Here is a 27,791-nt window from a genome sequence, read left to right as displayed (position 1 = left end):
AACTAAAACTAAGCATTTTCCAGAAAGTAAAAACTAATTAAAACTAACTGAATTATTAAATTATTAAAAACCTATCTATTCTGCTTGGCTTTCAGTCCCAGCTAGGCAAGAATCCTTGGCTTTCTTTTTTTTTTTACTTTTTTACCCTTTTATTTGTCTTTTTATCTCTAACACTGTTTTGGATTGAGTTTTTATTACTATTTTATTCTATTTTATTTTATTGTTTTTACTGTTTTTAGTATTTTATTGTTTTCATTGTTTTTATTTATACCTATTTGTGTATGATTTATTCTATTTTAATAACTGTACAGCACTTTGGTCAACTGAGGTTGTTTTTAAATGTGCTCTATAAATAAACTTTGACTTGACTTGACTTGACTTGAATTTAAAAACAAAAACTGACAACGAAATTAAAACTAAAACTAATGAAAAATCCAAAACTATTATAACCTTGGTTCTTGGAGGTGTATGTGTCCTGCCTCTCTACTATTAATGTCTCCATTATCCTCGATGTTGCTAAATGTTTCCATCATCATCAACCATCATGAATGTATCCACACATGCATCCTTAATGTATCATTCCCATCAGTTAAACCCAGGACAATTGCATAATGATAAAGAAGTATGACTGGGAGTTGCTCTAATGATCATTTCGACCACAGAGTTTGTTATGTGGGCAAATACTGCCATTAGCTGTGAAAATAAACATCCTCAGATCTGTCAGAGTGGATGTGATCCTCATTTAGAACGAGCTGCGGTTAATACCACATCTCTGTTTCTCTTCCTCTCTCTGGATTGGGTGAGTATGACTAACTTACTGTAACTCCTACCACACAGCCTGCCAAGACTTTTGGCTTTATTGTTTGGCTAAAGTAGCAGAAAATCGCCTGTCATCCACTTTAATCGAGTAAAAGCCCTTACCCTCAGGCACGGACCGAGAATCAGCTTAACCTTTCTATAAATCCTGCTCCTATCAACTGCAGGGACAAACACAAAACTGGCCCCCATCAGCGCTATAATCCACGCTGTAAAACACGATGAGAAACAGATATAAAACTTCTGGATCCATATAACTCGGCAACATAAATCGCTTTGGCAACTCAAATCATGTGATCCTACATCTCTCCCTGGCAGAGACACACTACAGGGGTCTCTACACACAAAAGCCCTTCTGAGGCAGCTGCTCCACGTGAAAACCATTACTAAACCTCCATAATGGACTGTATAGCCAATTTATTAGAAATGTGTCCTTTCCCTGATATAATAAAGAGCATTGTTGGCATCATGCAGCTACTTGCATGCTCTGGAAAATAAATAGAGCATCCATCTTAGCAAGTAATTTATTTTAGTATGAAATATTTTCGTGTGTGTGTGTAAATATTTCAGCTGGTTCCAATTCAGCCAGCTTTTTACTTAATAAGGCTACATTACTGTTCCACTAAACTGCTCAATTCAACATATTAACAATGAAAAGATTACATGATTAATCTATTCGTCCACAGATAGAAATTAATTCATCCATCAATTATTTAACTCACTTTTCAAGCAAAGAATCACTGGTTCCAGGTTCTGAAATGTGTTTGTCAGACCAAACATCACACTGGATTTAATCAATTAATCTAGAAAATAATCCCCAAATTAATTAATAAAGAAAGTAATCTTTAATTGCAGCCCTACAGGATATTCAACCCTGTCTCCTAAATAGTGTGTCCCCATACAACAAAACTGCATTATCAACTATGTTTTGAGGGAAACATTTTTATTACAGCTGCAGTTTTGAACACTTGGATTGTGTTTGAAACAAAGTACTTGGTAAGGTTTAGGCAAAGATCATGGTTTGGGTTAAAACAAGTATGGCAAAGTTGTTTCCTTTGGAAAAGTCTGCAAAAAAGATCATGTGACAAATTAAAGCATTGCTATTGGTTCCCTACACTCTTCTCTCTTTTTTTAAAGTATCGCATCACTCAAAAACATGCATTGTAGAAATTTGACAGGCCAAAAATGGGGCAACACCGTACCATAGAGGGTTAAAACTTAGTATACTAGACAAGAGTTGTTAATTCTGGTCTTGCCCCAAGCTAAACAAGTTCTGTTTAGATATTTTTGAATGTTTTTCTGAAGTATATAACTGTGATATTACACCAGATCCTTGCACTGCCACTTTGGGCGACCCGACATCTACTAGCTTTAACCCACTTACAACAGACGACATTACAATATGGCATGGTTATTGCAAAAAGGAATATTTTAACCCTTTGGAAAAATGAAGGCTAGCAGAAATAACCAACTTATTACATATGGAAAGGGTTCGATACAGTGTTTCTCTCAGCCCTGCAACCTTTGACAAAATGTGGCAACCATTTCTGACCTATATATCCAGAATGGCCTAAAGTGCTAGTGCATATGTATGTAAGTTTGTACATATAGATGCATATATAGGCTGCCGCATATGTGTACAGACACCAATTCAATTTTGTTTATTGGCCTGATTTCACACGACGAACGAACTCAGCAGATCATAAGATATGTCCGACACCAGCTAGTCTGATGTGTTCCCAACGGAGTCTTCAGCTCCTGGTGAATCAGTCCCCGCTGCTAGATTTCACCTCAGCCCACCCTCACGATTATTTCTTGGTGGGGAAATGTTCGAGACTGGCTGGGAAGTGACTCACAGCGTGTGGATGTTGGACTGAAGTCACGGAGATCTCGACTACATCCTCGAAAAACAGCCACGGTCACTGAGAGAGAGGGTTTGTGGGGAATGTGAGACAAAGAAAAAGGGCGACGGAGAGACGTGAAGGAAGGAGTTCGGTTTTGGCGTGATATGTGTGTGTGTGTGTGTGTGTGTGTGTGTGTGTGTGTGAAGCTCGGTGGCGGATGGCTGTGAAGTTTGTGGAAGGGGTGTTGGCTGGCCCCCATGCAGACTTCCTTGCTCAGCCGTGGGGTCGACAGTCTCTCTGAAAGGCGGCTTTGTCCCTTCTCTCTCTCTCTCTCTCTCTCTCTCTCTCTCTCTCTGGAGCAGAGTAAACACAGCTACAGCAGAGCGAGAGAGGAGAGGGATGACCAAAGGGGCCACAGCGAGGATATACGAGGGTGAGGATGAAGGGAGGAGGAAGTGGAGGAGGAAGAGGAGTCCTGAAAGAGAGGTTTGTGTGTGTCCTCTACAGCAACCCCCGTCACCTATCCCCCCTGCTCAACCCTTTCCCACCCCAGTCCCACATTGGCCCCGCTGCATTAGGACGCCGCCCTTTGATGAGGTGTGTTCGGGTGTGAACGTGGAACCTGGTCTCACAGGAATCCGTGAAATAGCCACGGATTCACTCAAATTTGGGTGAAACTGACACGGATTTCGCTACAATGCAAGTTAATGACATTAGTCATATCCCGTGGCTATTCCAACATACAAAGTGATTAGGTTGTGCATCATGTTTTTTGAAAAGTAACTAAGTAAAGTAATAAAAGTAACAAATTACTTTTGAAAATAAGTAATCAGTAAAGTAACTGGATTACTTTCTTAGAAGTAATCAGTAATCAGTAACTAATTACTATTTTAAAACAAAGCAGACCAAAAAAAGACACAAAATCACAAAAAAAGACACAAAATGACCAAAAAAGACACAAAATGAAAAGACAGAATAACCCCCCCAAAAAAACAGAAGACACAAAATGACAAAAAAACACACAAAATGACCAAAAAACACACAAAATAACTAAAAAAGACACAAAATGACCAAAAAAGACACAAAATGAGAAGACAGAATAACCCCCCCCAAAAAAAGAAGACACAAAATGACAAAAAAAGACACAAAATGACCAAAAAACACACAAAATCACAAAAAAAGACACAAAATGACCAAAAAACACACAAAATAACAAAAAAAGACACAAAATGACCAAAAAAGACACAAAATGACCAAAAATAACACAAAAAAGACACAAATGACCAAAGAAAACAACAAAATTAAAACTAATGAAAAATCGAAAACTATTATAACCTCGGTGGGGGGGTTATAAGGTAGGTTATAAGGGAGGTTATAATAGTTTTCGATTTTTCATTAGTTTTAATTTTGTTGTTTTCTTTGGTCATTTGTGTCTTTTTTGTGTTATTTTTTGGGGGGGGGCACAGTTCAAAGAAGGGCTATGTGTTTCAACACCTCCGTGCTCCGAGGCTAGGCCCACACGGATCAGAGCTGACCTTTGACCCCGCTCCGACCCATTGATCTGCAGCCTGATCGGGAGGATTGTGTATCGGCTCCGTGTGATGGTGCAGAAACTAGTGCCAACTAAAAGAATCAGAGAATATCAAAGCTGCGCGGCATAAGATGATTATGTTACAGGGTTTAAAATCGTATTGTGTAATATTTTATTTTCTGTGAGGCTTCCAGAGAGCGAGAGAATGTGTGTGCACACACGTTTTGTGTGACCCCCTCTGAGGTTGGCTGTAACTTAATCTGCCTCCTGCTGTGACCCTGGGAGGTGGTCTGTAGGAGGTAAGCCATCTCTCCCTGGGGCGCTTTGCTCTCTCTTTTTCATTTTCACACACAAACACACACACAACGCAGGGAAAGAGAGAAAGAACGTGGTGGGAAAGTCTAACAGCTAATGGTAGCGATGTGGTGGTCCGTGTGAAGTCTTCATTGTGTTTTAAACGAAGCTCATTTTCAGGTTCATACTTGTATTTATAGTTTCTATAAGAACATGACATTATTTTTTACATACTCTCTGTCTGAATATACCTGTACTGGCCCTCTGCTACATTTTACTGCCTGTCTCTTAAAGGCTCCCTCCCAAAAAAACACCGTCAGCTCTGATTGGTCAGGTTTCCAGGTCTTCTGCATCTGTGTCCTTGTCTTTATCAGTGTTGGTCAAGTTACTTAGAAATAGTAATTAGTTACTGATTACTTCTCCAAGAAAGTAATCCAGTTACTTTAATGATTACTTATTTTCAAAAGTAATTAGTTACTTTAATTACTTTACTTAGTTACTTTTCAAAAACATGATGCACAACCTGTATATACTATTAAGCAATAGACCTTTTAGCCTATTTCTGTTCTTTCTGCATATTCCATCATATAAAATTTAATCAAATTAACTCCATGGAGTCTTTTTGCTATTTTGTCCATTTTTGAATCCTTTTCATGTCTTTTCGTGTCTTTGTAAGTCATTTTGTGTCTTTTTTGTATCTTTTTTAGTTATTTTATCTTTTTTTGGTCATTTTGTGTCTTTTTTGTCATTTTTTGTGTCTTCTGTGTGTGTGTTTTTTTTGGGTTATTCTGTCTTCTCATTTTGTGTCTTTTTTGGTCATTTTGAGTCTTTTTTTTGTGATTTTGTGTCTTTTTGTGTCTTTTTTTGGTCTGCTTTGTTTTTACGTCTGGATGTGATGAAGAAGCTATGCTTTGGCGCTTTTGGAGACTCCAGAGGGTTAAACAGTCGTATTCTCTCTCAAGCTATCGTGAAAATGACTCTCTCTGCGGCAGCTTGACGCTTTTGGTCGGTATTTTTTCCACGATGCCTCAGAATGATTCAGTCTACAGTTGAAATGGGAAATTTGTCCTTGACAATATAGCCAGCAACTAGCTTCTTCAGGTCTTCAAGTCCTGTCACTCTAAAGTCTATTTTCACCTGTTTAGCAGGAAAGGGCCCATCGGAGGTTTGCCCAGTTGAATTGCATGTGGTAGGTATTGTGCCATTCTTTTCTAGAGATGCTCTGCTGTCTCGTTGTTCCTGTAACATGACAAACAAAGTACTTTGAACTTTGAAATATCCTTTAATTTAAACGGGTTATGTTTTCAAATTCAAATTTGATGTAATTTAATATTGAGGCACCTTGTTCCTTGTGTGCTGTCGCTGCTCATATTTATAGGCCTATCTGTTATAATAGAGGATTCTCATTACAAAAGAGTTGAGAATTTGGGGACAAAGTGACAGCAATCCGTGCAACATTGATTAATTCCATTTTAAGCATGCAATGAATACTGTTAGCACCGTTGCAAACTTGCAACTACTGAACCCAACATCATGATTTAAAAGCCGCCTGTCTCACAGTTCTGCTACTATAATGCATATAGTGGCAGTTGGGGTCTAGTAGTTGATTGATGCATATTTTTTTAAGAATTATAATTTTTGGGGGGGAAAATTTCTATAATGCATGTTTTTGAGTGATGCGATACTTTAAAAAGCTTTTTTTAGCACCTCGGGATTGTTTTCAAAAATGAAGTGCTTTACAAATAGAATCTATTATTATTATTATAAAAGAGGGAAGAGTATAGGGAACAAATAGCAAAGCTTTATAGTTCTTCTTAATTTCATAGCTTGAACTTAATGTGACCAAATAAATGGAAAAAATCCCCCAAAGCAACATCTTCTGCCATGTTAAAACTCCATGACCACGTCTAATGAAGTGAAGGTAAACAACTGAGTTTAGTAAATATGTTTCCATTGGTTTAGCAGTTCAGTGGTTTAGCAGTGACGTGTAAAGACCCGTCATGTCTAGACCTGCTGGTTTTTCCATCCACCAGGTGGGCAGGAAGGGGTCAAAGGTGACTGATTGAGGCGTGGGTGTGGTGTGAACTCTGACCCCATGACATTTGGGTTTTACATCTGTAACTAGGGCCGGAGAGAAATAAACAACTTGGCACATTTTCAAGCGGGTTTACACTCACAATGCTCTGAGAATAATCGGATTTAGGTGATCAAAGCAGTTGCGTACTTCAAAGTGCAGCGATTTCCATTTGCAACATATCAAAGTCAGGTGAGATTAGTCAGAGACGAATCACTGACAATGAAAAAGACAATTAGAATGAGGTGAGACAGGTTAATATCCAGTTATTGGTGTGTTTGTTACGGATTTGGAGGCACAAGAAGTAAAGAAGAAGTCTTTTTAAGTCATTTTGTGTCTTTTTTGGTAATTTTGTGTCTTTTTTAGTTATTTTGTGTCTTATTTTGGTCAATTTGTGTCTTTATTGTCATTTTGTGTTTTCTGTGGGTTTTTTTGTTATTCTGTCTTCTCATTTTGTGTCTTTTTTCGAAATTGGTCTGAGAAGAATCACCGATAATGAAAAAGACAATTAGAATGAGGTGAGACAGGTTAATATGCAGTTATTGGTGTGTTTGTTACAGATTTGGAGGCACAAGAAGTCAAGAAGAAGTGTTTTTAAGTAATTTTGTGTCTTTTTGTGTCTGTTGTTGTGTCTTTTTTAGTTATTTTGTGTCTTTTTGTGTCTTTTTTGGTCATTTTGTGTCTGCTGTGTCTTTTTTTTTGTTATTTTGTGTCTTATTTTGGCCAATTTGTGTCTTTATTGTCATTTTGTGTTTTCTGTGGGGGTTTTTTGTTATTCTGTCTTCTCATTTTGTGTCTTTTTTGAGATTAGTCGGAGAAGAATCACTGACAATGAAAAAGACAATTAGAATGAGGTGAGACAGGTTAATATGCAGTTATTGGTGTGTTTGTTACAGATTTGGAGGCAGGAGAAAAACAGGCCCAAAGTTGGTCACTCCTTCACTTCCACTTGTGTCGCTGTTGACGTTTCTTGAGGTAGTGACCCCACCTCCGCTGACACATACACACTGGAGCCACAGCCCTCCACCCTCCACCTCTGATGGATCACTCAACACACAAACACACACAGCTGAGAGATTTTTTTTTTCTTGCCTCTGTCCTCCTCAGCCAGCCGCCTCCTCAGACAGGAAACCTCAGTTTCCACTCCTCCTCCTCCTCTGGGCCTCTCATTCCCTCTCTCTCTCCCTCTTTCTCCCTTTATCCCTCCATTCTCTGCTTTTGTTTTTCTCTCACGTGCACTGCTTCCTCTTTCAGTTTGTTTTTTTCTTCCACTTCTTATCTCATTCTTGTCTCACCTACTACTAGTAACCCCTACCTGACTTTACTTCTCTCCTGGCTATAACAAATAACAAATAATAATCTGGTTCATTACATACATACAGTCGATATGTGCACTTTATGTATTTTTTATGCACACTGTTCATTGCACCTTATTTGTTTCACGGCACCAACATTTTTATACTGCATATTCATATTTATTTTGCACTGGAATTCTACTCCTTAATACAGTAGTTCTCCACCTTTTTGAGTCAATTTAGCCAATTTAACATGAATGTTAATGACATTCATGTTAAATTCATGTTAAATAAAGTGGGGGTTAATGACCCCCACTCACTGAACAGAATCTCACAGTTCAGATCATACAAACTTAGTTGATAAAACACATGGCAAATAATGAAGCACAAAAAAGAAACCAGAAACCAGGTCACAAAATGTCTAAAAAAAGACACAAAATGACCAAAAAGGAAAAAACTTACCAAAAAAAGACACAAATTGACCACAAAATGATAAAAAAAAGACATAAAATTACCAAAAAAAGACACAAAATGACAAAAAAAGACACAAAATGACCAAAAAAGACACAAATGACCAAAACCCCCAGAAATCATCTCGCGACCCCAATTGGGGTCGGGACCCCAAGGTTGAGAGTAGCTGCCTTAATACATACTCCTTCTTTAGACACTTTATTTTTTATTGTATTTTTATTGTATTTTTATATTTCTATCTATCTATCTATCTATCCATCTATCTATCTATCTATCTATCTATCTATCTATCTATCTATCTATCTATCTATCTATCTATCTATCTATCTATCTATCTATCTATCTATCTATCTATCTATCTATCTATCTATCTATCTATCTATCTATCTATCTATCAACTGTTGGATTATTCCCTCTTTTCACACCATTTCTTCAAGATAAATTAACTTTAAACATAGATAACTTGCTGAGTTTTCTCCTAATGTCAACCCAAACCACCTCCTGCCCCCTTCTCCTTACCCCTGTTGCAAAAAAGCACACAGGATCTTACACAGGATTATGTAATAGCAGCATGCACGGAGCTACTGGGGAAGGGCTATTGAGAAAAAAACACAAGTTTGTTGGAGCCCTGCAGTCATAACAGCTGCATTACAGAGACAGAGTGACACGTGTGTTCACATGCTTCATCCCGAGGAGAAATAAGCACAAGGTTGCCACTTGATCTTTTAGGATTTTTAAAAAAAGAGAATATATATCGGCCAGGAATTAAAGAGAATGACAGCGTGCAAAGGGAAGCAATAAAGATGCAAAGGAGAAGAGGAAGGGAAAAATCCAAGGCGACACATGAGACAGGGGAGAAAGGAGAGAGTGAGGGAAATAAGGAAAGGAAAAAGGGAGGGATAGAAGGATTGAAGGAGGGAGAGAGTGCAACAGGAAGCTTCTCAGCGAGCTACTGATGGCCTCCAGCCAGAGCGTTCAGACACTGAGGAATTCCAGGCAGAGGGCAGGCAGGGAGGGAAGGTGCCAGCAGGGAAGGAGGGAGGGAGAAACAGAGCGAGGAGGGCGGGTCGCACTTGTGGTTTGTTGTCAAAGAGGGACTGCTACATGAGAAAGGAAGATATCTCTCTGGGGTTGAACATTAACATTTCTGTTAGGATGCAAACTTTGGTATGAAAAGTCTAACAGCTTTCCGAGACTTCCAAACTTCTGGTTATGAATTATGGGACACTTCGGTGCACAGTTTAGTGAATGGGAATCTGTGTGTACGGTACATCAATACGGAGTTAGGATTTTTTTTAAATGCTTGCCCTTAAAGTTGGAATAATTTACCAGTTAATTGTGCACTGTAAAACCCAACTTGTTGTTTCAACTTAAATATTTGAGTGTCCATGCTGCAAAAGAATTTTATGTCAAGACAACAAAGACAACAGAGTTAAATCAAATGAATCTTGCTATTTGACTCAATATTTTAAGTTAAAATGACTTAATGACACAAATCTTGTTGTATTGAAAAGGAAAAATTAGTTATAATAACAAACAAGCAACACTGGGTTTTACAGTGTGGTTTCATTTTTCATTTATGATACGTTTGGAAGAGATTGATTAACCCTCTGGAGTCTCCAATATTAAATGTATGTGTGTTAAACTTTAATTTGCAAAATTAATGTAGAAATATAATTTGTAATTTTGGGGTTCAAAGTAAAATACTTCTCCCTGAAATGTAATGGATCATATCGATTAAGTTGCATAAAGTGCTCATTATGCAGAAATGGCCACTTAACAGAATCTTTCATTATTTTATATTTTTTTATTTATTTATTTTTATATTTTAAAAGAGAGACAATTATACTACTTTATATACCACTGTTAAGTGCAAATATCGTCATGTAGTTGTGACAGAAGAAATCTGGGAATGACACATTGGGCCATTCTGTCCGATCTTTTATGAGATATCTCACAACAATCCGGTCCGATTCTATTTAATTTTTGAGTCTAGCACTTTTGTAGTGACAGCAAGGACACTATACAGGTGCATCTCAATACATTAGAATATGATGTAAAAGTCCATTTCCAGTAGTTCAAGTCAAATAGTCCCAACCAAGTATTGAGTCATATAGATGGACATACTGTTCAGAGGCCAACATTTACATATTAAACATACTTTTTAAAATTGGTCTTTTGTAATATTGAAATTTTTTGAGACACTGAATTTTAGGTCTTCATTAAATGTAAGCCAAAAATGATTACTATAAATTGGATGAAGACTGACCCCCTATGATCACTCAGTGGTTACAGAAAGCAAAACATGTCTACATGATGGAATAAATGACTGCCCAATTACAGCTAAAAGTACCTGTTTTTATGAGAAGGTGGACCCCAGTTACAGACTATATTGCTTAAGACTCTTAAACACTATTATTATCTAAAATATCCCTTTTTTTAAATACAAAACCAGATAAAATATGTGCAACACCCTTTACAGTGCTATTTATGTGACAGATGAGACCCAATCTCAAGATGTTTTGATTTGTTTTCCTTTGTGATGTTAATTGCCTGTTAATGTGCATAAAGGCAATAAAGTAAAAAAAAATTTTTTTTTAAAAAGTAAGCCATAATCATTATAATTAGAAGAAATTAAATTAATTAAGACATGTAATGTTCCATTCGGTTGGTAATGGATCTATATAATGTGTTATTTCCACTTTTTGAATTGAGTTACTGACTGATAAATAAACTTTTCTATGATATTCTAATTCAGGGATGGGCAACTGGAGGCCCGGGGGCTGCATACAGCCCGCACCCTCACTTGAAGTGGCCCTCAGTACAACTACATGCATTTGAGCATGAAATGCAGTGCAAGTGCAGTGTAAAAATGCACAAAATTACTTCTTGCAATTAATGTTGGTCTGCTGTTCTTGCACTGAAAAAAAAAGAAATCACAGTAAGTGGTTATTTTTTATTTGCTTCAAACCTTTTGTATTCCTATTTATACTGTTATACATGCATTTGAGCATGAAATATGTTAAGTTACTGCACTGTTAACATATTTAAAATTGCAGTTTCATCATATCTGGTTAAGTGCACGGTCCTATATGTGGCCCTGTGGTAGTGGCCATGAAAAATTGTGGCCCCCTCCAGCATTTAAGTTGCCCATCCCTGTTCTAATTTATTGAGATGCACCGGTATAAGAAATGACACCTTGGTGATATTAGCATCATTTAAATGTAAAAAACAAACAAAACTAAAAAAACTAAAAAAACATGTTTTCCCAGCATTCCCAGGCTGAGGGAAACTGGAATGCCGCCCAACCATCGACTGTATCTATACTGGCAAATAAAAACATTTAAAGCCTTTTAAAGCTAAAGGATGTAGACCGCTGTGCAGAAAGACTACTGGCAGCACTGTGGATTCTGGTCAGCTGAATTAAACATAAGAGGGAGATTATAAGTGGTACATCATTTTAATTTGAGAGAAAACACTCCAGCAGACTCTGCATCTTAATGGCATCCAGGCGAGCCTGACAACAGAACGGCAATTCTACTTAGTCCACCGGATAGTGAGATTAGGCCACGAATGATCTATAAACAGCCATCTGACTGAGATTTCACATTGTGTCAGTAAGCCTTATGACCTGCTCAACCCGGGATTATCGCACGACACAGTGACCTGACTCGACTCTTGGCGTTGTGCGGATGAACGGGAGCAAAGATGACGGATGGATTTCAAGGGAAGCGTGCATTATCAGATCCATTTAATAATGCCTGCCTTTTGGGAGTGAGACTTTGCAAAGCTCTTGAAACTGCATCCTGTTTCTTTCTGTTGCATCCTTTTAAAGAGTGCAAACTTGATCAGAAAATCTGTTCTGCAATAAAAGCAGCCAGTCGAACTATTCTGAAAGAGAAGACGCAGGTATAGGAGGAGAGAGCAGCTGCAGATTGGCACGAGGCTAGGAAACTTCCCCCAAGCCACAGTCGAGTTATTAGACTCCTTAGTAGCTGCTATATGACATGAACAGTATGTGATTTAGGGGGCCACGTGTAGCAACATGTGTTTTGAGTCACTGGTTAGTTTTTCTCCCACCTACTCCAATTCAAAGTCATATCCATAGGTTTTTAATCAACTGAAACAGTTTTAATCTATACTGTAGCATCAGGACAGCAATCAGCGGTAAACGGATAATCCTCCAGGGGACGATGACTCAGTGTTTAAGCAGTAAACCTGCTTAAGGCACTTCGCACGACGGTACTGTAGGCTTTGAAGAGCGGTGAGTAATCTTACAATAATGTGGGGCATTTCACAACATAGCAGTTTCATAGCGCAGCAAAGGGGCGGCGGGGAACCAATGAGCGCAGCAGGAGGCCTGCCACGGCCAGGGAGAGGAGAAGAGAAGTATGTGTTTGTCTTTGCACTCAGGAGATTTGATCGACATCCCCGCCCTGGTTTACTCTGACCTCCCACTAACTCTGCTGGGCCTCTCTGCCTCCTGCAGTCCTCTCAATGCATTCGCTCCACTCCAACTCTGCCGTACTTCCACATAAACATAAACTGGCATGATCTCTCTCGGCCCTATTCCCTCTCCACTTCCTCCTCACTTCCTCAGGCTGTATCCCCTAGGGTTGTCAAAAGTATCCATACTCAAAAAAGTATCGATGCTAAAACGTTGTATCCGGATGCGATACTCATTTTCAAAAGTATCGATAACCCCCCTTGCACAGCATACAACCTCAAAATATTGTTCTAACTGTCATTGTTTATTGTATTTATTTATTTTTTGCACTACCTCAGACCTGAAGCTGGTTATTATAGTTGCAGTTTTTTATTATAAATATTTAACCTGTGGTTCTGTTAATTTTTACATGTTGCATTTTTCTTGTTAATAAAAATATTTCAGTTAAATTTTGGGGTCTTTGTTTTTATCCTTAGGGTATCAAAAATGGTATCGAGTATTGAATATTTTCCTGATTATCGGTATAAATTTTAGTATCATGACAACCCTAGTATCCCCATCGTCTCTCCTCTTCCTCTCCTTCATCCACTCCCCTCGTTTCTCTCTCTCTTTAGTGTTTTTACTCTTCTCCCCCCAGTTTTCAGTCCATTCCTGTGGCCTCTCCCCACAGGCAGTGATGCAATCCTCCGACTCCTGCGCGCAATCACAGGGTCTGGAGTCGGCTCACCAGCCAAAGCAGGGGCGTCACCAGACCACGCTCAGTAGGAAAGCAACAGGAGAGGAAAGAAGAGAGGTGGGGAGGGGGGGAGGGGGGGTGAAAGAAAAGAAGAAATGAAGCCAATGAGAGAGGGAGGAAAAACAGGCTGAGGTTGTCAGAGCTGGTGGTGGGTGATAGAGGAAAAAAAGCACAGCGATAAAAGTTAACAGCTCTGTTTCACAGTTTGTGCACACTCACAGCTAAACTTGGGGTAAACATGTTGTTGTTTTGGTGATTCTTTTGTTTTCTGGAGGAACTTTTGAATGGATTGTGGGGGATCAAACAGCACAACATCCCCGCTTGTTGCCCTCTCATCAGCCCACCAACCAGCTGTGTCCGTTTTGCTTGGGTTGCTGGATAGGGTCTGTGTTTCGGAAGTGATGGTTCTTTGCTACTCCCACACTAAATGCTGTCATTCCAGCTGACTCACACAGACATTAGCATTATTCTAACAGCTAGACTGGCAGTATGAAATTCAAGTCATAATTGTGGAGGTGTAACGCTGTCGGATCGGGCATTTTAACGTCGTCTCTGGAGGTCTGTACCTTTCCAAACAGAAATGTTTCCTTGCTGGGGCCGTGCACTGCAAAAAAGGGGGGTCGAAAAACAAGATAAAAAACACTAAATCTGAGGGAAATTATCTTGCTGCATGGACAGATAATTTCCACTTTGGATTTCTTGAATTAAGATTGTTAAATCTAGAAATAAACATGTTGAACACTTAAAAAAATGCATTTTTAAACACTTCTAAATCTAAGTGTTTTCTTTATCTTGGTAAGAACCAAATAATTTGCAGTGTGCAGGTGACATGTGTTATCACTGTGGCTCTATAATGGATATGCAGTGGTCTGCTAAGCCCTGCAGAGATGCATGCATGCAAAGAGAGATCTTATCAAACACCGTGCACTTAGACAGGGGTGGAAAGGGGAGGCTTTAGCATTTAAAAAAAGCCAAGCATGAAGCTGAAACCTTGCAATGTGCAGATATACATGCATGTAACCATGCAAGCCACACACACTCAGGCAACCCTGGTTTGCTGGCTTTGTAGCAGCAGACCTCCCCTAAAGGCAGCAGGAATGAGCACAAGGTCAGGGTAGGAATGCAAAGCACTGGCACCTGCCTAAATCTTTAAAATACCAGGTTCCCTCAGCACACACGCAAACAAAAGGCCACTCCCTAAAATCCCACTGCAGGGTTTAAGACTTAAGAGGAATGGCTTCAGCCCAAAACAAAGCACACAGGTGTGCACCCCAAAACTTGGTGAAAGAGCTGCAGAGATTAATCAATTAGCTGTCAAGTATTAACTTAAATGGCATCTATTTTAATTATCGATCAAGTCTTTTTTTTGAGAAAAAAAGTCAACATTTTAAGATTCCAGCAAATGTGAATATTTTCTGGTTTTATACCTCTGAATTGTGGACAAAACAAGACATTTGTGAACATCATCTCAGGCTTTAAACACTGATCAACATTAATCACCATTTTCTGACGTGTTATAGACCAAACAACTATTATAAAACAACTAGTACAAAAGTACATCACAGCTTCAAGCTCCTTTCAAAATAAGCGAGTGTAAAAAGCAGCTGCGGTTGAACTCAACAGGAGACGTCTATTATATTCCCTCACTGGTGAAAACCCAGCACCAGTTCTAAGCCACTGGGTAGGAGGGAATGGGAGGAGGTCCAGAAATCTCTCTTTTTTTTTCTCTCCCCCTCTCTCCCACACAGTTAACAGAAAACTGAGGGCAGATTAATAGGCGTGACATACGTATGGAAACTGCGGTACGATAAGCAGCAAACCCGGGGTATTTCAGCACCAGTTGCTGAGCCAATGTGGTCTACCCACCCAATGACGACTTCCAGGATCAGGGAAAGAGGTAGGGAGGCATTCAGTGTATGCACACATACACACAAACACACACTGTACAGCCCCTAATGTACAGACTATGCATACGTGTACACACACACACACACATACTAGAGTTCAGACCAGTTCAGAGCGCTGTGGTGCAGCTTTGGGAGGGGTGCACCGGTCTCAGTCATTTCCTGGACAGGAATATTATGGCACCACACGCATGAGAAACAAACCCCTATTCGCCTTTTCACAGTGACCCCAGCCACTTTCATTTGCTTGCAACTCAATAAGCCGACGGCACACAGTGAACTCCCTGGGAAGCAAGTGTTCTTATTCAATAGCCGCCGTAATATGATCCCAACAACAGCTTTATGCAACACGGCCTCCGGGAGGCTGGGGGCGATGCACGGGGTGGGCTGGTGGTATCGCTGCCTGGTGTTGCTGAGGCCTTTCAGACACATCTATGGTCGCTGACGTAACTATTTCTACTTCTTTGCCCCAGAATTTCTGGATGTCCACTCCCTGTCCCTGGAGTCATGGGTGACACCTGTACACCACTGCCCTAAAAAAGTCTAACTGCAGTAACTACATAAAGGGTAAAACTGAGAAAAACTGTTTTAAAGTTTTTTAATGTTTTTTAACCCTCTATGGTACGCATTATGATGCCAGTTAGGAAAAAAATGTTTGGAGTGTTTTTTTGTCTTAAAATAGACTAAATAAACATCATTTGAAGAAAATTTTTTGAGAGTTTGGAGTTTTGGGCGTTTGTTGCCTGTTGCCATGTGTGGAAATTATAAGCAAATAAGTTCACTATAATATTAGACTATGGGTATGTATATATATATATATATATATATATATATATATATACAGGGTATAGTAATAGCCTGAACTTTACTGCAACCACCATCAAATATATCTTTGTTAAATAGTATAGATCAGAACAAAATTATGATTAATGGTATGCTTTTGAATGTTATATATATACATAAACACCCACTACCAATATCTCATGCTGCCATGCTGATTCCATAATGGTTCATTTAAATTATAAAGTTATATTTTAGTCTTGATATAATTTTATCTTACGTTTTTACTTAATCACTATCTAGATACTAATTTCCCTATCAAGTAAACTTATAATTTCTATTATGTCTTCACTATTCAACACAATGGAGAAATACAAGGCTACACTATATCAGACCATCTGCTTTGGTTTTATGTTTAAATTTGTATATATATCCAAAGCAGACCGTGGTAAGTGAACTTGCTGCGGTCTGCTTTGGTTTTGAGTTGGATTTTGTAGTAACTGCAATTTTTCACATCATTTTTTCTCTGAAATAAAGCAAAAACGAAGCCTAAAACTTTGTCACAAGATAAAACAGACGTCAAGGAGTTCATTTTTGGTTAAAACCCAATTTCGACCAAAATCGTAGTTACTGCAGTTAGACTTTGTCAGGAAAGCAAAGAAGGGGTGTGTGTCGAAGGGATGACACAGAGCCAGATGTGCTTTGGACAGGGAGTGCCTCCGCTGGTGTCTGTCCATTATAGCATGTGAGTCCACATGTGTGTGTAAGTGTGTTTATGTAGAGAGTAAGGACAGGCCAAGGGCCCCACTTCCAAAAACCGAAGCACATTGAAAGGGGAAGAAAACAGGAAGAGGGAGAAATACAAAACAGCAGAGAGCAATTAGCGGACAAAGTGACGTGATGTGTGTTTGTGTGTGTGTTGGGGGGCAAACACACACTGCAAGGAGCTCCTGCTTCTTTAAATTTGGGCGTGCCCCCAATACTGTCTGCTATACCTCCGTTTCAGCCCTTCTGCCTGGCTCGCCATGATCTCACATATATGTCTACACAAAGCTGGTGTTGTCTTTTCCCTGTGAGGCCGTGCCAACTTAACGGCAGCCCTGTGTTCTCCCTGCTCACATGGAGCGCCTGTTTTCTCGGAGTAACCCTCCACCCCGTGTCCCCCCCCCCTTCCCCCCCCCCTCCCACCATGGCTGGCATTAAGACAAGGTCAATATGACAGTCTTTTCTCTTCTCTCTTCTCTCCCTTTATCTCCCTCCCTCTCTCCTCTCTGTATTTCTGTGTTCTAGCTCAACTAAGTGACAGGCTCCACCCTACAGCTTTTATCTTTTCGCAGCTCCATCCAAGAGAGAGAAACAGAAAAAGAGAGCAGGGAGACAGATGCAAAGGGACAGATGGAGGGCGAGTGAGATGGCGACAGACAGAGTTGAGCATAATGCTGTAAAATGGAGTAGCACTAAAGTCTTGATTTAAATTTGTTGGCATGTGTGCTGCACGATCTGTTGGAAGGAAAAAAGATCTGGAGCTGATTCCTCTTTTGATTTGGCGAAATACTCTGAACAGCGAGGGCTGATGAATGTGCTGCGGACAATCGTACAGTATATATCGGCCGCATTGGGAAGAACGAGCCTAAGAGAGGATCTCAATTAGTGGTGAAGGTCAGGGAGATACTCATGCTCTCACACACTCTTCTGTCCTGAATCAATACTGACATTTAGAATCAATTAAGAAATAGCCAAGGCCACCATGATAGACAGCACCATTTATTGTGAACCGAGCAAACAAGGAGCAAAGGCATTTCGAAGTAATGGGACGCAGTAGAAATGAAAGACCTTTAAATAGGGACTGGTTTATATAAGATGGCCACAAAAAGATAATGATTTCAACTTATAGCAACTAATGGAACTATTTAACCTTAAAATAACAACTTGAAAACTATTGAAGCTACACTGACTTGTAGTAGGTGAAATGGTGCACTCTGAATGCCTTTTTTCATACAATGTAACTTTAATGAGTGGGTACAATCTAACAGAGCACTAATGCAGCACCACTGGTTTTCCTTCTGGTAAGCTCCTTGTTGCTAAAGCAAAGCTAACCGCTAACTGCTGCTAACTGTTGCTGCAGTCAATTAGCTTAGTTCGCCGTGCTGCCAGGACTGCGCAAAGAACCGGGGGAGTGTTGGTGTTTACACCACTACTACGGGAGCTTTGGACCACTGGGGGGAAAAGGGTTTTCGCCCTGTGGGCGAAGGAGGACGCTGGCTGGGAACGTCACAGGTGTTGTGCCTGAACAGGCAAGCTCCTGTTCAAGCAATTGAAAAAGCTATGAGGAGAAAAGGAGAGAGTGACCGAGCAAGAGGCCGCTGGACAAGAGTAAATCTTGGACTAGCTTCTTTTTTCATTTACAAGAGTCTTCCGAAATCGAATGCTACAAACAGACTTGTGACCAATATAGTGAGTAATATTAGCTAGCTTGCTATGTCTTGTGTTGTCTTGCTTGATGTTTGGCTGTGTTAGCAAAGTTATCAACTCCTTATCATAATCATAATGCCCATTTTCATATGTATCACAGCGTTGTTGAAGTGAATTGCACTCTGTAAATGTAAGCTAAATACCAAAAAAAATACTACTTTTACTTAAATCTACTTTAAGCAACCAAATAAAAACAGCGAGGGTATTTCATCAAAGCATCTGAGGTCAGAATAAGTCTTTATTTCACAAACTGTAACCTCAAACTTAAAACATTTGCAAATTACATAAGGCTCCCCTCATAAGAAAAAAAACAGCCATGGCACATATGAATTAAATTAGTGCTGGCAACATCTCCACAACACCACCGAGAAGGTAAACACTTACAGGCCAAACTTTTTTCTCTCTCTCTTCCTCTCTCTCTCTCTTTTACTGCATATATAAGATGGAGAATGTCTTATATAATGTAAGCGTCACTTATGAAGCTGGGGGCTCATGGAAAGTGGGAGACGAAAACGCGAGGGAGGGCCGAAGGAAAAGAGGGAGCAGAAGTTAAAAGCGAGGAGGAGATGGAGTCCCAGGGAGTCAGGGATGGGGAGGAGGAGGAGGTGAAGGGGGCAAAGTCTGGAAGCTAACTGACACGACTGGATGTGCCCAGACAGGGAGCCCAGCCCAGGCCCAGACTTGAGAGCCTTATTTGAGTCTCAGAAATGCCTCACCCATCTCCCCCTCATCCCCTTCTTTAAAAAACATCATCAATCCCTCTCCCCCGTCTCCCCCTTCCCAGCATGTTATTCCTCACCCGTACTTACAGGCAGAGCCCCTCTTGTCCGACTCCTCCTTTTCTTTTCTCTTCAAACAAGCAAACACACACATACATACCTCAGTCATGCTGAACTGCTGTAGAGCTAGTGAGGGTGAACTGGGGAATCCAGGGTGTTGGCCAAGCAAGTAAATAATAATACAAACCAGCTGTGTCTCCACTTAAACTGCATTGCTGTGAGCACATTACTGTACAACTCACGGCTCCTTGAACTTAGCTGTAAAACCTGTAGCTAGATCCAAGTTTATTATCATCTATCAGGGTTGTCAAAAGTATAGATACTCAAAAAAGTATCGATACTAAAACTTTGTATCCGGATACAATACTCATTTTCAAAAGTATCGAGTATCTGAAGCTTGTTATCATAGTTGCAGTTTCTTTTTGCACAACTGTTTTTTATTATAAGTATTTAATTCTATGGAGTCTTATAGGGCTGTTTTGTCCATTTTTGAATCCTTTTCATGTCTTTTTATGTCTTTGTAAGTCATTTTGTGTCTTTTTTGTTTCTTTTTTGGTAATTATGTGTCTGTTGTTGTGTCTTTTTTAGTTATTTTGTGTCTTTTTTTGGTCATTTTGTGTCTTTTTTGGTTATTTTGTGTCTTTTTTTGGTCATTTTGTGTCTTTTTTGGTCATTTTGTGTCTTTTTTGGTCATTTTGTGTCTTCTGTGGGGTTTTTTGGTTATTCTGTCTTCTCATTTTGTGTCTTTTTTGGGTAATTTTGATTCTTTTTTTTGTCATTTTGTGTCTTCTTGTGTATTTTTTTTGGACTGCTTTGTTTTCTAGTCTGGATGTGATGAAGAAGTCATGCTTTGACGCTTTTGGAGACTCCAGAGGGTTAAACTGTGGTTCTGATAATTTTTACATGTTGCATTTTTCTTGTTAATGAAAATATTTCTGTTACATTTTGGGGTCTTTGTTTTTATCCTTGTGGTACCGAAAATGGTATCGAGTATCGAATATTTTCCTGAGTATCGATATCGAGTTGAAAATTTTAGCATCGTGACAACCCTATCATCTATACGTTGCAAATGAAAGTATGTTGGTGGAAACCCAAACTGGACTTAAACACAGGCTTCCTTCTACTCCCTCCACCCCTTCTCTGACAGCTCCTTCACATTGCTGTTATTCTTCTAAGTTTTGGCGTTACTCCTGTATTCTTTCTTTAACTTTTCCTCATCAAGTGTGCCCTGCCCCAGACATGGTCTGCATATTGTCTGAAGGGCTCTGCGAGCTGAAATTCTCTCACGATAGAAACACCGAGCAGGGAGCGCAGAAGGAGCATTAAAGAGAATGAGAAGAGGTAGGGTGGGGTAGCTGGAGTGAGGCACTGAGTTGTCTGTGTTTATTTTGGAAATGCAGGCCTGCAGACTTGCAACAGAGGAACTGACCCCTAAACTTCCCCGCGGCAGAGCCTCTGAGAAAGAGCAAGAGTCCTGCGCTCGTTTGGGATGTCCCAAACAGGTGATTTTAAATAAAGGGTTGACCGTATATTCCCCCCGAGGGGGCTTTTTAACCCACCCTGGGGACCCAGGAACGGTCTGCTCCAGGAGGAAACAGTGAGGCCGTGAGGTGATTAGTGGTTACAGTTTAACTGGAGAAAAATGCACGCTCCGTGAGCCCAGCCAGCCAGGGAGCAAAGCGGTATGCACTGGTCTCCTTCAGCAAGTTGGTGTGAGTCAAGCTCTGTATCCGCTCTGTCTATTCTTAATGTATGGGGTCCAGGAGACACATAGACACATCACACTGCAGAACTCTAAAGTGTGAGTGTGTCACCTCCGCTGCTGCACACATGGCAATGATTAGTGATAAGGTATTTGGTGGAAAAAATGCACAGAGCACGACTGTAATGATATGAGAGCTGAGAGAGTCATCCGCTGTCAGTTTCAAGTTTAACTAAAGTTCAGCCATTGATTCAGCTCCGTTTCATCTTGGGTTTTAATGAGTCACGTTGATGATTTCAGACTCGCTGCTCATATGAAATCCACACAGGCTAGATCCAATATCAGCTGCAAAACAACCAAGAATTTGAAGTAACAAAGTCAAGTCATGAGAATGATCTGTTGGTATGACAAATCATTCATATTAACATCATTCAATAACTGATAACTACAATACTGGCCCCACTTGCAGAACTGGACACTTTATTCTTCTTTAATTGTCAATATATACAGTATTATATTTTGTTGTATTTATCCTATTATATATTTTTGTGTGTTTATACTTTTATAGCTTCTATCCTTAATTATGCATCTACAGGATTACTACAAATTTAATTTAATTCTACTTATACAATGACAATAAATATAACTTGTTGCACATATATTGTGACACATCACAGTGTTCATGGGACTGACGCAAAGCAAACATCATTTTTTTTTATCTAGATAGTAGTGTTCCCTAAAGATTAAGTTACCATACAACAAAACTGCACTTTTAATTAAATTTTGAGGGAAATATATTTTCTCCTGGATTTTCAACATATGACAAATATGTTTGTGGTCACTGTCTGTGATGGATAGATGGGTAGGGCTGAACAATTAATCTGAGTTATATCAAAATAACAATACTGACAAGTGCAATGTCAAAATTGCAGGAGGTGCAATATTTGTTAAGGCCTAAATATGTGTCAAAAATAACTGCAGCATTAATTAATACAGAACTGATGAGATATGCTAGCCTACAAATCATATTGTACACAAAGTGTTGGTTAGATGGAGATCCTTGCAAAAAAAATATGCAGCCTGATTCTTCAAATATTTTTGTCAATTAAAATTATAATGATGCAAAAAAAGATCGTTCCCCATCAGTCATATCAGTTAAAATAATCCTAATTACATTTTTTCCCAAATCTTTCAGCTCTATAAATGAGTCAAACAAACACAGGACTTCAAGAACTTTTTTTTTTTTACAATTACACTTGAAATGATGAAGGCACAAGGTAATACAAAATGTAAACCGTACTTTGGTGTTTCATTTTCACCTCTTAATTTTAAGATTTCATTCAACTTTATTTTTTACTGTTTATGTCTCAAGTGAAACCAACAGTCAACACTGACTTAGTTTTACTTCAGTAAAGGACAACACATGTGTAACATACTTAACTATTCACATACACATATATTCACAGCTTACGTAAGTTGCTTAACAAACATACTTATTTTAACGCAAACCATGATCTTTTCCTAAACCTGTCCAACTTGTTTGATGGGTGCATATTTATTTAATATTTATCTTTTTTGCTCTGACGGGAGAGCTGTGCCTCAATGTCGTTGTGCTAACATATTTTTTTATACTACCGTGCAATGACAATAAAGACTCTATTCTATTCTATTCTATTCAACTAGTTCAGTTTCAATTCACAGTATTCTGTAAGCATATTTGAGGATGTAATTTCATTTTACGAGACAGGATTTGTCTAGCACATTTCACTGGAGGAACACATTGCTTCATCTGGCTACATCATGCATCTCCTCTGACATTTCCAGCCCAATCAAAGGTCAAGAGCTAGAATGTGAATCTCCATTCAACATGACATAACTTAATGTTAGTCATATTTCATCTGTTGAGCACCCTCGTGGATGACCCATAAATTAGAAAAACCGATTACTACCGGATTCCTGTCTACACGTGTAACCACAGAGAGGACATATCTGTCATGAGGATCTAAAATGAACTGTCTGTTATCCTTGTGAAGATAAATGCAAGAGTGTATCAGGTGCCTTGTTTTCACTGCGTGCTGCCTCATTCACTGACCACTATAATCCTGCCTCCCCTGCTGCTGAGTTGCCTTTCAGTTTGACCGTAATCCCCAGCAGCTATGAAACCCCACTGTGATATCAATTCAAACACTCACACTGGCTCTCCCACTGCAGTTTGTACCACTTACATTTCACCCAATTATCGGTAGCAGCCCTCGTCCTCCTCAAAGTGTTTTTTCCTCCGGTGGAAAACATAATTTAGTGGCCCCACAACAGGCTGACAACACTGTTTGAAAAACAAAACCTACTGTTGTCACCTTGGATTTCAGATGAGTGTTTTTTCTGTGGCGCTATACTCACAATGTACTTCTTTTCTACATCAGATGCGGTACACTTTTAATAGCCTGGTTTAAGGCATTAACTACAAGTGCACTGCGGGTTCCCACCGTCCCTCCACCACATGCCTCGTGGTGGTTCTCTGACGCAGGAATATGCCATTAGGGTCCACCTTTTCCACCATAAAGCAGCTGCCTAAGCCTCACACGGACCTCAGGGGTATGATGTCACACAGTTGTGGTGCGAGGCAAAATCTTAAAGGCACGGGGAAATTGTGGAGGTGACAACCACACCCCGTGATTTGATTTCTAGAGACCGGCAGGGTAGACAACCTTTATGGTACATCTTCTTGATTGCAGCAGATGAAGCAATTTGGTGTCTGACCCAAACTGTGTGCAAGTTGTTGCACCCAGCAGCTGTCCAAGAATCTCCATCTGGCCAAGCATGCAGTCAGGACGAGAAAATGTACAGCAAGAAAAAAAAAAGCAGCCTACACAAACACATGCACACATGGTGCGAGTGTGGAATGCCACCACAGGGATGCACAGCTGGACCCCAGCGGACATCTGGCTTTATGGTGGCGCTGAGACTTTCTCTGCACTGACTAAGAGTTGTGTAAAAGAAGTATCGCTGAGTTGAGTGTGCCGGACGGTGTTGATAGATGCCTCTCCGTCTGGCTCCAGCCTTCCTGTCAGATGGATGTTATGGTTGACCTGCGGCTGAACTGATCATCAGCTGATTGGATAAACAATGCAGGCCGTGGATGTGAGGAGCACCTGTGCTCACAGTTCAGAGAGGGGTTATGGATTAAATAGCAGGGGCCTGGAAGAGGGAGGGAGGAAGGGAGGAGAGGGAGTCAAAGTCCTCCCTCTGCACAAAGCCTGCGCGGCCTCTTTCGCTGCTCCTCTCCCCCACATACTTTGAGAGAGGTCCAGTGGGCCTGTGGCCAGACCTCCTCCAGTCTCATATGATATCTGTGTGACAGCCTCTCTCATGCACCCACGTGCTATATTGTTCATACAATCCCTCACAGTCACCTTGGAAATAAACAGCCATCCTACTCTGGTCCAAAATACAACTGCAGCCCCCTGATTGTGCCTCGATCTGCATTGTGGCCTAATGCTTTTTAATGATCAGGCCTTATTCCACTCCAGCACAGGGCTTGTTAGGTCTGCCTTGGCAGAGCTCGGCTCTTTCCCCTGGCATCTTCTGGAACAATGGGCCCATGGGAGGCAGCCAATGGGGAGAAGGTCCATCCCAAACCCAGTCCCAGTGTGCACACAATTAGGCTTAGGGACAGTGGAATTGCTTAATTGGAGGAAAATAGCTCTTTATCTAGGCCTCTGTGCCTGTGCTCATCCTTGCCCCCCTCAACTAACTTAGAATTAGTCCAAGCAAAAATGATAAAACAGGAAAAACTAGGGTTTTACCAGTTGCAGTCATTATCTAGTGTGTAAACCACATTAATGAGATTATTAAGCAATATTATAATAGGTTGCAGTCATGTGGAAATGTATCCATTTGTATGTATCCAGCACTTTCTCACATAAAACTTGGAGAAATTGTCTAGACTGAGAATTACCATAATTTTTTCGTCTGTATTTTTTCGTCACCTCATGTGGCACTCACAGTTTTATTTACCGATGCATCGCCGTTTTAAGTGAATATCAGCAGCGTGTAGACGTTGAACTCTTTATCAGATGTTGTGACAGAACATCAGAGAGCTCAGTACAAGCCTGCATCTTGCACAACAGCTGGCTGGGCTGAGATGAGATGAACGCCCCTATATAGGGCAGGATTTGTGATAGTGCTCTAAAAATGTCTCGGGGTTGAGGAGAGGGGTGATGCTGGTTTAACAGAGGATGCAGACACGCGGAAAAGGGTCGCTCCCATGTTGAAATTGTCACGGTGCGTAAATGGCACAAACGCCGGTACAGGCACGTCCGCCACAACCGGCCTTGAATATGTCAGTGTGGGGAGTCCAGGCTGCAGGATATGGGCGCACCGCTGGAGAGTCTCTGAAAATAGGTCACTACCCTGTTTGAACTCGTGCAATTTTTCACATTGAAGCAGCGCACTCAGTCCAACGTGGACACACATGACAACTGACACAATATACAGGACTGACATGCAGCATAGAGTCGCTCCGGGCTTACCTTACAGGGAAATTGCCGTGGATATGGCCGAGATATCTCCGACTTGGCCCCCCTCTTCCCGGTGCAAACTTCGCACGCAAAGTCCTATGGCTCAAGCGGCGTCGGTGTCAAATGACTCCTCGTCAATTTGTCGCTCTTTCTTCGATCAAAACGAAATATAGAGCTGGTACGTGTTGAAAAAATATTTCTAGGGGTCTGTAGAGGCAGTCCGTTCCCAGACCATTGTCAGGATTCTTTCTAAGCATGGGAAAAATCAAACATGAGCTCAAACGCAGCGTATGTGACAGCTGGTTGTTTAAATAAAGACTAATCTATAGAATGACAGCCTTGTCTGTTGCCGTGGGATGATATATTCTGCATGTTATCATGCCACTGGAAACCCGTCAAAAAGTGTAAACACCCAAATCCGTAACTGTTCCCGCTGAGGAAAAAAAAATGAAGACCACTGGTTGTGTTGTGCATCAAAAACGCAAAGGGGATTTCTTCCTAAATTCAAAGCGCATCGCTTAATGGCAACGCTGGTCAAGTGGGGGTTTCCTATGGGTGGTCGTGCTTCTCCTGACGGGGTGGGAGGGCAGTTGAGAGCAGAGGGATGGCACGGAGTGGTGGGTAGGGTAGATAGGGCGGGTTGGCGGCGGGGTGTGGGGTAGAGGGGGAGGATCGTCTCCTTCTTCTTCGGTGCTTTTCCAGATGCCGAGGTGGGGCTGTTTGCTTTTCTTTTCTCGCAGTTATCCTCGTGTCTCTTCTGCTTTCTGTGTTTTCTTTTTTTTTAATAATCTCTAAGCACTCGAGGAGACGCTGAGTGTTGGTGGTAGTCTCCCCCAAGACCGTCTGAAGCGCACAGACAGCCGCCCGGAGCCCAGCCAGCCCGTCAGGACCAGCCCAGAGTCTGCCAGCTCAGCGCATGCTTACTGCTCCGCCCATCCACCATGGGCAGTCCCCGGCTGCTCTCCAAACTCTCCCTCTCTCTCTCCCTCTCTCTCTCTCTCTCTCTCTCTCTCTCTCTCTCTCTCTCTCTCTCTCTCTCTCTCTCTCTCTCTCTCCGTGTCCTCATGGCCATCTCTCCGCCTCAGCTCCCCTCCATCTCCATCAGCAGGCCTTCATGAAGCCTAACACCCCTCTAATTCACTGGCTGTTGTTTTGTTCTCCAGAGTTTTGTGGACATCTCTGTTCTCACGCTGACCACCACATCTGCCTCACCAACAGATGTGAAAACTGGGACATAATCTAAAACTTCTAACTTCCAAACAGCCTGTTCTTTTTTTTCACCCCCAAAGCAATACAACCTTGCAACCATGTGCTACAGCAAACATACAGGTGCATCTAAAAAAAATTAGAATATCATGAAAAAGTTTTTTTGTCAATCATTTCAGAAAGTGAATCTCATACATTATATATTCATTACACATAGAGTGAAATATTACAAGCCTGTTTTTCTTGTAATTTTGATGATTCTGGCTTAGAGATAATGAAAACACAAAACTCAGTGTCTCATAAAATTAGAATATTACATAAGATTAATTAAGAAAAAGGATATTTTAAACACAAATTTCAGACTTCAGAAGTATCTTCATTTCTCTCCATCAATACTTGGTTGGGCTCCTTTTGAATCATGAATTACTGCATTAATACTTGGTGGCATGGAGGAGATCAGCCTACAGCACCATGTTGCTTTTATAGCAGCCTTCAGCTCATCTGGTGTCTCTCACCTTCCTCTTGACAACAGCCCATAGACTCCTATGGGGTTGAGGTCAGCCCAGTTTTAACTCAAAAACTCAGTGTCTCATAAAATTAGAATATTGATCAGAAGTGTAATGTGCTGGTCCTGGGTCAGTGGTGGTTTGGGGCCATGTCCTCTGCTGCTGTTGCTCCACTGTGTTTTCTGAAGTCCACAGTCAACATAGCAGCCATCTAGCAGGACATTTTAGAGTCTTCATGCTTCCACAAGCTCTTTGGAGACGCTGCTTTCATTTTCCAGCAGGACTTGGCACCTGCCCACACTGGCAAAGGTACCAAAAGCTGCTTCAGTGACCATGGTGTTACTGGGCTGGACTGGCCAGCAAACTGGGCTGACCTCAACCCCATAGGAGTCTATGGGCTGTTGTCAAGAGGAAGGT

At 40.7% G+C, this 27,791-nt stretch overlaps 1 protein-coding gene across 1 annotated transcript in view; it reads right to left on the bottom strand.

Annotated features, from left to right (window-relative positions):
- Positions 1–26,651, bottom strand: part of glis2b (GLIS family zinc finger 2b) — a 40,662-nt gene extending 14,011 nt beyond the window's left edge. Inside the window, exon 1 of the mRNA XM_059347228.1 lies at positions 25,675–26,651. The gene's annotated coding sequence lies outside the window, so the exon portion shown is untranslated. The remainder of the gene's footprint in view (positions 1–25,674) is intronic.
- Between the last annotated feature and the right edge of the window lie 1,140 nt (positions 26,652–27,791).

Source organism: Centropristis striata, chromosome 13 (genome assembly GCF_030273125.1).
Source record: "Centropristis striata isolate RG_2023a ecotype Rhode Island chromosome 13, C.striata_1.0, whole genome shotgun sequence".
NCBI lineage: Eukaryota > Metazoa > Chordata > Actinopteri > Perciformes > Serranidae > Centropristis > Centropristis striata.
This window is presented reverse-complemented; position numbering and strand designations above follow the sequence as displayed.